This window comes from Centroberyx gerrardi, chromosome 14, assembly GCF_048128805.1.
Source record: "Centroberyx gerrardi isolate f3 chromosome 14, fCenGer3.hap1.cur.20231027, whole genome shotgun sequence".
Taxonomy (NCBI): Eukaryota; Metazoa; Chordata; class Actinopteri; order Beryciformes; family Berycidae; genus Centroberyx; species Centroberyx gerrardi.
In genome coordinates, this window is record NC_136010.1 from 3472527 (window position 1) to 3485026 (window position 12500).

Below are 12500 nucleotides of genomic sequence, written 5' to 3' on the forward strand. Positions count from 1 at the left end.
CCTCTCTCTCTCTCTCTCTTTCTCTCCCTCCATCCATCCACCACCCCGGTCTTTCTCTCCATGCGGCTCCTCCCTTCCTCTTCTCTCTCTATTTCTTTTTACAGATGCGATCCATTCTTTCAAGTGTCATTTTAAATCCTTTGTGTTTTGCTAGAATGGCTAAATTAGCTTCTCCCTCTTTCTGCTTTCTCCCCTTCCTCTTTCTTTCTTTCTTTTTCTTCCTGTCTTTCTCATCTACCTTTGCCATCACCTCTCCATACCGTTCCAGTGTTCTCTCTCATTCTCATTTCCACTCTTGCGCTCCTTTGCTTTCCTCGATCCCTCCTTCTCCCCCTCCTCTAAACGTTCCTCCTTCCACCTCCTCTCTTCCTCTCCCCCTCCTCCTCTTCCTCCTTCTCTTCCATCCAATCCCCAAACTCCCTGAGCTTGTTACTCACCAGGCCAAACGTCTCTCTCTCCTCATTTCTTTCTCTCTCTCTCTCTCTGTCTCCCTCTCTCTCTAACCCTTCATTCTTACCCTATTATGCAATTTATCTCTGTCTCTCTCTCTTTTCCTTCCTTTACCCATCCATCCTTCTGTCTCTCCCCTCTCTCTTTCTTTCCCTCTCTCTCTCTCTCTCCTCTCTCTTTCTCTCTCTCCCTCTCTCTCTCTCTCTGTCTCTCTCTCTCATTAGCTCAGTGGAGGAGAGATTTGGATCAGTGCTGTTACGCTGTCTGCTTTCAGAGAAACATCTGGGATCACCTCCATCACCCTCTCTCTCTCTCTCTTTCTCTCTCTCTCTCTCTCTCCCTCTCCCTCTCTCTCCCTCTCTCTCTCTCTCTCTCTCTCCCTCTCTCTCTCTCTCTCTCTCTCTCTCCCTCTCTCTCTCTCACCCTCTCTCTCTCCCTCTCTCTCTCTCTCTCTCCCTCTCTCTCTCCCTCTCTCTCTCTCTCCCTCCCTCTCTCTCTCCCTCTCTCTCTCTCTCTCTCTCTCTCTCTCTCTCTCCTTCAATGTCTCTCTCTCACTCCAAAACAAGGCGTTTGTTTGCATTTTGGTTACATGACGCAAAGAAAGACCAGACACTTAACATCTTATTTTACTTTATTCTATTTAATTTTTTTACCCAGCATTTTTTACACAATCTTGCACTACTCAAAATGTCGGCACAAGTCTTTGTACACTACACCACTTTAGATTCAGGAATTACATCCAATAATCCACAACGTTCAGAACTTATTTCATGCATTTCGTCCTACTCAGTATAAATATCTCGCTGTACACCGGTCCAACACACCGATGGACACAACCGTCCGTCCTCTAAAGCTGCAACCATACTGTACACCATCCTGCCTTGAAGGAAAAATCCACCTTAAAACACTGTTCAAAACAGCTATTGGTGATGTACTTGTGCATTCCTGGGTCCATTTTGTTGTTCTGGTGTAGAGAAAATGTTTCAGGATGTAAAACCTCAGCGGTAAACGTCAGGTTTTGGTGTCAGTCCCTCAGAATCAAAGAGCGAGGGCTTCTTTCTAGAGCCGCCATTTTGCACCGAGAGACGTTCAACAATCATACAGGGAGAAATCCATCGTAGAAGAGGAGAGAGACCAGTTTCTCCACCCACAGGAGCAGGAGAGAGACCAGAATGCACTGCAGCAGAGAGACAGGTTGGGGTTTGAGTCTCACTTTTTGACTGGAAGAACTCACTCTGCTATCTCTATCTCTCTCTCTCTCCACCTACATGCAAAACCAGCAGCTGAATGCAAGAAGTTCAGGCCCGTTCTCTGGAGGTTGTCGAAAGGCATTCTGGGAAATGTAGGAAGTCGCTAGCTGCAGTAGAAGCAGACCAGGCAGGTTGAGGGAGAGTTTTAAGGTGATTTTAGTCACAGTTTCCTCTGTTTTGTTGTGGGGGATGTCTCTCTCTCTCTCTCTCTCTCTCTCCCTCTCTCTCTCTCTCTCCCTCTCTCTCTCTCTGATAGATGATGGACAGGCTGGATCGCCCCAGGCTTGAGTAAGGGGCGACTCTTACTCACTTACTCACTCATTGGCTCTTACTTCAGGCCTGTTCTCACTGTCGCACTGCATTCTGGGAAATGTAGTAAATCACTAACTGCGGTATAGAGGCAGGTTGAGGGAAAGTGGGTTCACCAAAAAATGAAATGACAACACTTCATCACTAAATAACTCCTGGAACACACTGAATATCACAGACGATGATGATATATAACAGTGTAGGGGGATTTTTCCTTTAATGCACATAGTGATAGATGCTGACTGTATATATTTAGGGTGAAATGTTAAATCTAATGTCTATCGTATGCTGTACACTGTATATGAGCTCCTGCTGTCCCTGCACCATGTGTATCAGTTTGTACTTGTCAATATGTTTCTGCACCAGCGTCACCAACGATACATGTCTGTACATTTATTGTCCTTGGAGAATAAAGTCTGATCAATAAATGAGACAAGAAGAGAGAGTGTGGAGAGGACATTTAATCGACGTTTCCTGTAAATCTCCTTTAATTCCGTCTTTCTGTCTTTTCACCCTTTTTTTTAGACGAAAACAAGAGAAAGGAGCCAAGAGTCTGAAGAGGGGGTTTGGACCAGGAGTTGTTTCTTGTCTCTTCTTCTTCTCTCCAAGCTTGTGAACATATTTACATATATTTTTTAGAGCACTTGAATCCTCATATTCCACGCAGTGAAATTAGAAAGTTTCTTCACATATCCCACATACATGTAGAGAAGATCGAACAGTCTCTCTAACCACCAGTCCATCGTGGAATTATTATATTTGAAAATGAGAAGCTGTTTGTTTCCTTTGCTGCTCATAACGCTCCCTCCTGGAATGTATTTAAAGCTGCAGTAGTTAACTTTTACAGATTAACATTTATTTAAAATAATAGAAACAAAAATTAAAGACGAGCAGGATAATCTGTCAGAATCTCAGAAACAGCGGCGGCCCCGTTCCTCTGCTATTCTCACTTCAAAGTGAAATACGAGGAAACCCATCCGACCAATGAGGAAGAAGTCTGAGGCAGAGAGGGGGCGGGACTTCCGGCCTGTCAATCACTCCTCCTGTCACTCAGTGGGAGGAGCGGGAGGCGTGTCGTTCCTTGCGCTTCGACTTCTGGAGACTCTTTCGTTCTAAACTTACCCACAGCAGCTTTAACTAAACATTGAATACGAGATAATGTTAAATTCAAAGCTTTCTGTCAAGTTTCTTTTGCGTGTGTCGGACTGATTTTGGTTCTGAGACCAAAGTTCGGTTCTGGACCCATTCCAGCATCAGATCCAGTAGGTCCTGCAGTTCAGTAATGGCACTTATTTGGATATGTAGATCATGATATATACAGCATATGGACAACTGTGCTGCCACTGCACCTGTAATCGTTATGTTTCTGATAAAGGTCAGAGGATGGCCAGAGTTTTCATTGCGTTTCCATTTTTCCACCACAGCTAGATGAATGTAAGAGAAACACTGGTTAAATTAGAAAAGAGCGGATCTTCCATTCCCTAAATGGTTTTAAGTTTCGGATTGCCCAATTTTTAATTGAGCCCTAAAACGTCTGCACATGGTCCGGTGAATCCTCTCGCCATCTGCTCCTCCAGCTTCATCTCCTCCTCCTCCTCCTCCTCCATCCTCTCCTCTCCAACTTCTCTCCTCCATCCTCTATCCTCTCCATCCTCTTCTCTCCATCTGCTTCTCCTGCTCCTACAAGTGTTTCCTCCTCCTCTCTGCTCCTCACAAGGTAGAGAGATAGAAATGGCATAGAGAGTCCTGTGCATTGTCTCTATCTCTCCTCCATCCTCTCCTCTATCTTCTCTCCTCCATCCTCTCCTCTATCTTCTCTCCTCCATCCTCTCCTCCATCCTCTCCTCCATCCTCTCCTCTATCTTCTCCTCTCCATCCTCGCTCCTCCACCTGCTTCTCCTACATCCTCCTGCTCCAGTGTTTCTTCCTCTCTCCTCCTTCCTAACTATTCTCTCTATATCTCCTCTCCTTCTCGCCTCCTCTCCTCCATCTTCGTCTCTGAGTTTCTCCTCCTTCCTAATCATTCTCTCCCCCTCCTCCTTTTTCCTCTCATCCCCTCCTCTCTAGAAATCGAACCCTCCACTTTCATCTCCTCCTCCTCCTCCTCTTCCTCATGTCACCATCCTGTCTTCTCTTATCTTTATCTTTTCATATCCACCTCTGTCTCCCCTCTCTCGTTTACATATTCCTCATGTAAATCTCTCCTTCCTCCTCTCCTTCGCCTACGTTCTCCTCCTTCCCTCCCCTTTTTTCGTCTCCCTTTCCTCCCCTCCTCTCTTTCCTCAGATCACACCATCAAAGGATTATCAATCTTTTTTCTGTAGCCACAATCTCTCAGCTCCAAGTTTATATTTTGTCTGTCTTCACCTACACTCCTCTCCTCCCCCTTTCTCCTCTCCCTCCTGTCGTTCCTCTTTCTCCTCCTCCATCCTCTCCTCCTCTTTTCTCAGATCACAGCATCAGTGGGTTGTCAATCTTTTTTTCCGAAGTGCACACCTGACGCCACAATGTCTCACTTCCAAGTTCCTATTTTTCCTGTCCATGTCTTCTCTCCTTCACCTCCTCCCTTCCTCCTCCTCCTCCTCCTCCTCCTCCCTCCTCGCTCCTCACATCACACTGTGGTCACAGAAAGCAGAGGGTTGTATATCTTCTTTCCGTCCGGCGACCTGGAGCCGTGAGCCAGCAGCTCCTGGATGGTGATCCAGTTGTCGAGGATGCGGCGGTTCCTCCTCTTCATGATCTTCTTCTGGCTCAGCAGCAGGATGTTGTTGCTGGGACCGTCCTGCTGCAGGTGAGGCTGAGCGCTCTGGGACGACCTGGCGTCCTCAGCGCCCCCTGCTGACGACGAGGCGTCCCTGGGAACCGGAGAAACACGGATTTAGGCAGGAAGGGGAAGATGTGGAGTGAAGTTCTTTCTCTATTAACCCTTTACACCCCGATTTCCCCTTAAATTTCACCTTAAGGAGCTTCCTGTACTTCAATGCCTCATCCATATTCTGTATCTGCTCGTTGAAGCTACAGCTGCTTATATTGAGAGAAATATTCAAACCCAAGACGCTGCTCCATTACATCAGATAGAAAAAATCGAGTTGTTTTTGCATCATTTTCTACACATTTCCCTCTAATTCAGACTGACATGTTTGGTATCTTTGGAAACCTTGGGATCTTGACTAGAATTTAAAATAAAGTTCTGTTGGTTTGAACAAAGCTTGGCTGATGGACCCACCGGTGGGATCGACTACCGGTTCACGCTGACTCCTTACACCTGCATTTTAATTTCTGACACTTTTACACAGTAAACAACTTCTGACACAGTGTACTGCTGATGTGCTTGATGTGTCTTTTTTGGGGTATGTGCTCAATAAGTGCAAATCAAATTCCCCCATTCATTTATTCATTCAGTTCTTTCTCTGGGCATAATCTTGATTATGAAAATGTATTTTTACTTTGACAGGAATATTTCCTTTGGCAATCCAGATATAGGAACAACCAGGATTAAACCTGTCTGTAAATATATAAATCAAATCTTAGAGTCAGTTCTGAAAAAAGAGGTAGCCAGTGAAGCGATGCCATAATTAAATCAAAAATTTGCACATACTGTATATATACATATATTATACATATGGCAATTGGCAAAAGTAGAAATAAGTTTTGCCATTTACACATGTTTTCTGTAATTTTTATGTCATTGCAAATTCATATAGATCATATCTCATTCCTTTACATGGCTACATTTCTAATTTAGGACAAACTCCTTTCACTGAACGGTCATGTGATGCTCGGTCACATGACCTGATCATCAAACCAGGAAGTGCCAATTAAGTGTTTGGTTTTCAGTTCATGCACCATTTGTTTCAGTCTCAGCTAGTGATCAAAGTTTCTGTCTGAGAGGAACAAGGAAGAGTTGGGATTTCCATAAATTAAGTGGATATGATTGTTTGCTCTGATGGATTGTGGTTGTGGATTAACGCGGCTGCCTGTCTCCGGGGTGTTTGATGGATTCTCAGATGGGATCTTAACAGCAGTGGAAGGTAAGAGGATTTTGTTTCTAACTTTTTGTTTTTAACTCTTAACACTAATGATGTTGTGGTAAATATAAACAAAGAGCACCACAAGGCAACATCCATTTAAACTAGACAAAACCAAACTAGACTACACCGACCTAATATAAACTACACTAGATTAAACTAGACTAAACTAAACTAAACCAGACTGAACCAGACCAAAGCAGGTACCTGTCTCCTCTGAGGTAGTCCAGTCGGCTCTGCATCATGAACTCTCTTCTTCGTCGGTATTCTCTGGCTCTCAGCAGCTGCTGCTTCCTCTCCTCTTTGCTCCAGTATCGGCCCTGTGGGAGCACAGATAGCAGAGAAATAACTTCACCTGGAATATAAACAATTTCCTTCATTTAAAATAAAAAGTGACACCTACTGTGACAAAATGATTGCTGGCGTGGAAGTAAAACTCACTGTTGACTGTTGTAGATTTTTTGCTATCTTGAGTCCTTTATTTACAAGAAATATTGAGTACTAAACTTTTTTTTCCCCCAACATTATGACAGCTTTTTGAAATTAAATCTTTGAGATATTTTAGCTAGCAATTCAGACATTTTTCCGTTTGTGTTCAGACAGGCATAAGGTTAACGTTAAGATAGGGGTTAGGTTAAAGGATAATACTGGTGTCATTTTATTTATTTCCTATTGTCATTATTGCAAAAGAAAAGTCTAAAACCCCCAGACGTATGTAACAGTGTGCAGTAATGGAAAAAGTGAAAATAGTCCCTTTAAACGTGATAATTAGCTATGTAATAATGTCATGTTAGGAAAAACTGCAGGCAATATGATGGATCATGTTCGTCATGGCAACAGTCTGTCTTTTCAGTGGGCAAACCTGCAGTAGAACGCACAGTAGGAGCTTCAGACTGTGGTAAATACATTGGTGGGTTTAGACTTGTCATGGCAATAATGGAGATAGGAAAGAACTAAAATTACACCGGCATTTTCCTTTAATAGTCTTAATGCAGTAGTAGCCTTCAGGGATTCTACACTGCAGTAGTATAATTTGTGTAGGAGGATGTCTGACACACGTTTCCCTGTAATTTGGCAACAGCTGTAGTCTCCATCAGTCAGTATTTTCTGTCTGTCTGTCTGTCTGCAGTACCTGTTTCATCTCGCTGGCGGCGTCGTCGTCGGTCGTCATGCCGCTGCGCTCCTCTCTGATCTTCATGGCTCTGGCCTTCAGCAGCCGATCTCTGACCGGACGCTTGGCCACGTAACGAGTCCCGTCACTACGGATCTTCACCTGGACGCAAACAGGAAGAATCTATAGCCTTTTGTCTTGTTCACAGTTGTGCTAAAAGCAGGTATATAGAGGCAAGTCAATAGATTTCCTTAATCCAATCGCAATCCCAGGCTTCAGAGGCTTATGCCACGTTTATATTATAGCAGATTTACTGTAAATACAACCTGCTGACTGGGAAAAATGGTTCACGTCAGCCTTCTAGTGCTGAGTACAAGTAGGACATGTGGGAATTTTTTGCAGACTCTGATTTCTTTGACTTGGTGTCTCAAGTTGCGTGTGTCAACACAGGTGGCAAACAAGGCTGTGAATCTATCAATGTTGGTAGTATAGATAATAATAAGATAATAAAAATCAAAATTCTACTCTACTCTAAAAAGCGAGTTATGTCTGCTGCAGTTTGTTTACGGTTGATTTTGAATTCATCAATAAAAAATACTGGTGTACCATACCTTGAGTACCAATGAGTTAAACACATTAATGCTTCCAAGTTGTAGCAACGAGATGCCATCCTGTTCTTACATGGCATTAGATCTCGGGTTTCTAGCTCCTTCCTAACCCTAACCCTAACCTCTAGACTTTTTCCAGCTGAAGGAAGCTTGAGGCATATTTTAAGAAATAGGTGTTGATTTAATAACTGCACTTACCTGTTTAGTATTCAGTATTTTAAGGGGTCTCCCAGTTGGAGGGGTTCTTTAAAGAGTAACTAAACCCCAAACCCAAATCTGTAGTGAAGCCTGACTAATGAAAGTAGAGAACTGAACTGGTCATGTGCAATTGGCTGGTCTTTGGCACCTGGTGATGTCACCACGTGTACTCTATAGAAGGTGACATCACCTAGCACCAAAGACCAGCCAATAGCAGATGGTCAGTTCAGTACCCTGCTTTTTTCAGTTATTGTCCCATCCCTATTAGCATCATTTTATCGTTTACCTTCCACTCCATGCGTTGCGGTGAAGCAGATGGCGATGAGTGCGTCAGCCCCAGCGGTAAGGCCAGTCCTAACCGCGAGGCGCTCACATGGTGGCGGTGATGGTCTTCCAAACCACAGGGGGCGCTGTTCACGCTCCTGGGACTGGCCGGGCCGCTGCTGCCCGTCCCGATCCCTCTCTCCTCGCCCTCCGCCCGCTCTCTGTCCCTCCCTCTCTCCCTGACTCGGTCCAGCGGGTCGACCAGGCCCTCGGAGGGGAGCGTCATGCAGCTCTGGTAGCGCTCCAACGGTTTGGAGTGGCCGTGGTGCCGCCTGGTGAAATACGGGCTGGACTCTGCACTTCCACCTGCGGGCCTGTCGGCGGCTCCACCTGCAAAGATAAAAGACGATAATAAGTAGTGATGGACGATGTGCTTATCTCAATATGCGATATGGTGGTCAGGATTCAATACAACCACGATACGATGTAATAAATAAAAGTTTAGTGGCAACAAAGTCTGACTGTGCATAATTACGTTTATTTTTGAGACACAAATCTTTCTAGCGATGCCATTGGCTGCTAGAATGTAAAGAACAAATTAAAAACGTCATTACAAAGTGACAATAATATAATTTGGATGGAGAGCTTGTGAAACTGTGATGGTCAAGCGTCTCATTAGTGATTACTACAGCAGAATAACATGGAACTGATGTCACCATTCATTTTTCTGCCCCAAGATACGAATTGCCACATTTTTGCATTGCGATATATTGAATTTTGATATATTGTCCCATCCCTAATAATAACAAGAGTAGTCATTATTGAAAAAATTACAAACTAAGACAAAATATGCCAGCATGGAACCGTAATAGACAAGGAACGGTTCATTCTGCACTCCAGAGCGCTAGCAGCCATATCGCCAGGCTAATGTCTGATTAGCTAGCTGACTGCTATAGCGCCAGTAGCGTTGCAGCAATAAGCAGGACATACAGGAACTTTTGTATATGCTTGGCTACTTATGAGCAATGTTAACCAAAAGTTCAGCTGCAGTCAACATTTCCACACCGACGAGAAACGAGGCGACCGTAATCAAAATCAGCCGATGTTTCTGTAGTTGTAGAAAACGATCCGACTTCCAGAGACGTTGTTGCTGGTGTGTATGCAGAGTAAAACTAATGAAAACTTACTGCACAAAGGAAAAGTTAGCATTAGCATTAGCATGATGCTGGTGTTGCATACCTGGTCTGGAGCCCCGCCCTCCATCAGCCACGCCCCTTCTTGAAGTTGACCCCGAGTCTCTGGTCAGAGATCTGATGATGGCAATAAGGATACTATGTTATCCAATATTATTTAAATGGAATTGGAACAACATTTATTAGAATAATACACTGTATTCGTAATGTTTTATAAGTAACATTAGTAGTATTGTTAGAGGCTAAACACGATTTGTCATTTTCAAAAATATCCTTGGATGCAGCTTGGGAAAACTTACATGATTCAATATATTAGTTTGATATAAACTATTCAGCGTGGCACCACTTTAGCCACTTGAGACACTTTTTAATAGTTTTATATTGTTTATCTTCATAGTTTTTATAGTTTTATATTTACTTATATTGCCTTATATCTTTTCTGCACTATTTTTATGACCTTATTACCTCTCCTGTACTTTGTTCTGCTATTGTGCTGTACATTGCTGCTGTGACACCCAGATTTCCCCTAGAGGATCAATAAAGTGCAATCTCTCTCTCTATCTCTTATAAGGCAATATCAATACAGGTCACTTAGTTCAGAAGTTAGTTTTCAGAGTGTAATCAGTGTTGTGAACAGGTGAGTACAGGCCTATAGGGAATCCTAACTATTTGTGCCGCGACATTATACATTTCCAATAAAAGTGGTATAAGAAACGTGATTACAGGAAAAAAAACACTATACTGCATGATAGTGATAATTCAACATTTAGGTAAGTGTTACAAACAATACATTTTGTCACAACATGTGATGCTATTACCACATTTTGTCAAAAAATAAAACAAAATCTGTAATTCGCAGATATTCTGAAAATGATGCACAATTTCCTCTCACAATCCTCTCACAATGCTACAACAAGAAAAGAAGTAGAAACAACTAAAGCCAGAAAAATGAAAAAACAATAAAGGAGACCTGAACTTGGAGGGCGTAGAGGGGGTGGAGCTTGAGCCGTTTGCCGCGTTGCCATTGGCCGTTTGGTACTTCCTGTAACTGTTGGGGGAGAAGGAGCAGTTGAGGTTTGAGTGGCGTCTCTCTCGGTCCCGGTCCCGCCCCTGACGCCGCGGGGTGAGGGGCGAGTTCAGAGGGGGGAGGCGGCCGAGGGGGAGCAGAGGGGGAGGCGACAAGATGGCGCCACCTCCTCCTTCTCCTCCTCCTCCCTCCTCTTCCTCTTCCTGGAGAGGCGGGATCTGTTCGGTGCTGACCAACGGCGTGCTCCGGCAGCTCTCCCCCCCGGTGTTGTAGGCGCTGGTGCTGTCTTTGTCGTCCGACCGCTCTCTCTCCGGAACCTCGTTGATGGCCGACAGCTCGTGGCGATGAGGGTCGTCGTCTTCATCGCCGTCGTGATTATTATCCAGACCTGGGAGTGAAGAATTTTTGAATTTCATGGTTAAAATGCTTCCACTTATAAAGAAGATTCAAGTTGCACACTCTTCTCTTTTATTCTAGTTTCGTACTTTATTTATCCCACCAAACGTTTTCGGCTACATGGCCTTCGTCAAATAAGTTGTTTCTTTTGTTATCACCCGCTCCAAATATGGGACTGAAGCTGAATTACCCCACGCTATATTAACTACAGTATAAACCATCCACATTCCCTGATTAGTTTTCTTCGTAATTACTTGTCTCACATGAAGAGAAGTTTCTCAGAGTGGATTTATTTCCTCTACTCTGAAGAGAAATGGTTAAAAAGTTGACTTTCTCTGTGTGGAAGTCGGCTCCCTATTTTGTTTTTTTCATCAAGATGCTAAAAACATTGGACATTAACGCTGTTTTGTTTCCCAGGTTACTGACTTATTGCGATTTTTGAAGGTATGAGAGGCTGCATCCATCACTGTTGGGGGTGTAACGGAAAAATATCACGAGTAGTCTAATGAATCGCTGTTCCCAGGGAGAAATAAGTAGAAATGGGTGAAATGAATTCCTTTTTAAAGTCCAACACAGGCCCCGGTCTGTTGTTGTCATGGTTACCTGCTTCAGGAAGGCCCGGTCGCCCTCCTCCGCCCGCCACCGTCTCCTCCTCCATCATCCAGGCTTTCAGACATCTCTCCCTGAGCTGCTGCATCTTCTGGGCTCGGAGGATGTTCCGGCACTTGAACTCCAGGTGGCGCAGCTCCTCCTCGATCAGGGCCATCTCGTGCTCGCTTAACGTCTCGTTGCGGTTCATATCCACCACCGAAGAAGAAGCCTCCTCCTCCGCTTCCTTCTCCTCCCGGTCTTTCTCTTCCGCACTGATAAGTTCGTGCTCGTTTTTAGCGGCTTCTCTCTGCCGCTTCTCGTTCCGCCTCTCGTACTGGCACTTGATCTCCAGCAGCTCCCGGTAACGCTGGCACTCTTCCTCCGTCAGGCCCGGCATCATCATCATCATCGTCAGGTGGGGCTGGTGGTGGTGGTGGAAGTGCTGCAGGAGGAGGGGAAACAAGGGACTTGAAGAATACGCAGAAATGCATACAAAAAGAGAATTTCAGTGGCACCTGCCGTCTCCACACAATCCTGGAAGATTTGACTCATTTGCATACCCGACATCATGGGAAGGGAAGGAAGGGCGAGATGCAATCAGATTTCTATCTGTCTAAAGGGCAGTTCATATTCTATCGTCGGTCGCGATATGTTGACATGTGAAATATGACATGTTGTTTATATTTCCAGCGACAGGCGGTCTGTCATCGTTGCGATGGTTGTTGCGCCCATCGCTGAGACTTAAATTGGATTGAACTTTGACCCCATCGCTGGCTCAGTTGTCATGACAACATTATGGAACTCTCTCCTAACGTCGATTAATTCTCTGAGCTCAAATTAAATGGTAATCAGCAGCTCTGGAAGACCGTACTTTTGTAATAGACTGTAGAATAAAACGTACACTGAGGAGACAATTTATGCTTTTTATCTAGACCTGGATAAAGACAATAGATTTACTTGAATGAAACTTCTTATTTAAAAAGAAAGAGTGAAAAATAACATTGCAAAAGCAGTTACATAACATGTAGGTACATTAGGCTATTCTGCAGACTGGTTTACAAACTGTATTATTATT

The 12500-nt window shown here is 44.2% G+C and overlaps 1 long non-coding RNA gene and 1 pseudogene across 1 annotated transcript in view; one reads left to right on the forward strand and one right to left on the reverse strand.

Annotated features, from left to right (window-relative positions):
• LOC144542309 (uncharacterized) overlaps positions 1-12500 on the forward strand; it is a 710732-nt gene that overhangs the window by 654896 nt on the left and 43336 nt on the right. The gene's annotated exons all lie outside the window — the stretch shown is intronic.
• LOC139918316 (PDZ domain-containing protein 4-like) overlaps positions 4621-12500 on the reverse strand; it is a 49504-nt pseudogene continuing 41624 nt past the window's right edge.